The following is a 2237-nucleotide window of genomic DNA, read 5'->3' as shown; positions in this document are numbered from 1 at the left end:
TTCCTCTGCTCCACCAGCTTCCAAACATTTTGTGACTTTAGTAAATTTATTGATAAAATTTATAGGGTCAGGTTTAGGGTGAGGGTTATGGACGGAGGCACTATCACAGAACAGATAACAATTTGCTAACCTAATTGGTCCCTGTATTAGTTTTCTAGGGCTGCTGTAGCAAAGTACCACAGAATGGGTGCTAAACAACAGAAATTTATTTCCTCACAGTTCTGGATGCTAAAAGTCCAAGATCAAAGTGTTAGCAGGCTTGGTTTCTTCTGAGGCCTCTCCCCTTGGCTTGTAGATAGCCTGCTTCTCCTTGTCTTCACATGGCCATTCCTCTATGTCTGTCTGTGTCTTAATCTCCTCTTCCTGAAAGGAGGGGCATTGGATTAAGGCTCACTCCACTGACCATATCTTATGTTAATCACCTCTTTAAAGACCCTATCTCCAAATACAGCTACCATCTGAGATACTAAGAGTTAGGATTTCAACATATGAATTTGTGGGGAGGGAACAGGGACACAATTCAGGCCATAACAGTTTCATCTCATTTTTTCCTCTCTCCAATGTGTACCTGGATTATGGCCTTCTGACTTCTGAAAGCTTCACTCCTGACACAATTCTTCTCTTCCACAAACAGCCCATGGGTGGATATAATCCAGCACCCGCTCTTCGGCCTGCTTCATCCACCGTCTTTTCATACTTATCCTTATTGTACTTTCAATATCTTCCCACACTCAACTTGAGCCACAAGTGCTAAAAAAAAAAAGTCATTTGAATCTCTCTTCTTTTTTGCCTTCCAGGATCATAAACAGTGAAATGAAGAAGCAATAAGCAAGAAAGACAAGAAAACAAGAGATTCATTTGCCATTTGAACAAGCTTCAGTTAAGACTGGGATTGGAACCAAAATGCAGACTAAGTATTATGTATGTGTTGATACGTACTGTGGAACAAAATTTTGGAAATGATACAAATTTTGTAGTCATATGTTTTTAAAAAATGAAATGATCTTATTTTGCTCCATTCTCATATTGTTTACAACCACAAACTTATTTCCATGAAAAATATGACAATCAAAATTGTTAACATTCATTTTCCCCAATTAGTGAGTTCACTAATAAAGAAATCGGTTTTATTTAGGTAATTAGTAAAATAAATAATTAGGATTTAATTGAATTTTGAAACTGCTTCCAACTCTTGAAGTTTAGATCACTTAAATATCTATAATTTAACATTTGGCACTTAGATAATTAGGGCAATATGCAAAATACACTCTATTAGCTGTGTTTTATTTCTCAGATGAGCAAAAGGTATCCATGGGAACATGTTGTATGTTGCAGTACCAATCAAAAAAAAAAAGCTTGTAGGTGGCTGTGCTCCACAAGGCCAAGCTGTAGTCCTGCCCAGGCCAGCAGATCCTGGCCTAGTTCTTCTTCTTTTTTTTTAAATAATGCTCATGTTTATTTCAACTATACTGGCAGAAATATCAAAAATACTCAGGCAAAGAGCTAACAAGCCCTTTACATTTGTTCAGGGACTAGATGATTTACACACACAGTCCTGGGCCTGTCTGGTGTGGAGGGGCTTGGCCTGCCTAGCCATCCTGGCCGAGCACGAAGTTCTCCGCTAATCCAGTTTCTTAACAGAGCCTTTTCCCAGGCCAGGCACCCAGTGTGACCAGCACAGTAAGGTCAGCTCACCTACTCCCACTGCCTCAGGGATGGGCTCTTGGCACACCTGGAGGTTGATGTTGGGCCAACAATGCTGCATGAGCCACAAGGTGAGGGCCCCCTGGCCAACACAGGCAAGCTCACTAGTGTCCCAGGGGTTGAAGGTCATGCAGTGCACTGGCTCTAGGAGGTGAGTGGAGGACACAAGATCGTAGGTGGCTGTGCTCCAAAAGGCTGGGGGGTCGTGTGGGGGGGTGCCGTCTGGGAGTGTCTCTATTTTTGACCCTGGCCCCAGGCAAAAAGCTGATCCAATTTGTGAATGTTCTCATTTCTGAAGTTGAACAGGAGGCAGGTGAAAGTTAGAAGTATGCCCAAGGGCCAAGATGTCTTCTGACCTTTCCATTGCCACTGGGTAAGAACTGGTCCTGCTTTTTCACACCGTCCCTTCTTCTCTGAATGCCTAAGACAATGCTCCTACCTTTTTCCATCTAAAGTCTATGTGTTTATAAAAATACAAGAGTTGGAGGAGGGTTCTACAGACTGAAAGTTTGTATCTCCTCAAAAGTCATATG

The sequence above is a fragment of the Pteropus vampyrus genome, unplaced genomic scaffold (assembly GCF_000151845.1).
Source record: "Pteropus vampyrus isolate Shadow unplaced genomic scaffold, Pvam_2.0 Scaffold53, whole genome shotgun sequence".
In the NCBI taxonomy this organism is placed as follows: domain Eukaryota; kingdom Metazoa; phylum Chordata; class Mammalia; order Chiroptera; family Pteropodidae; genus Pteropus; species Pteropus vampyrus.
The sequence above is the reverse complement of the archived record's forward strand: the minus strand, read 5'-3'. Positions refer to the sequence as shown.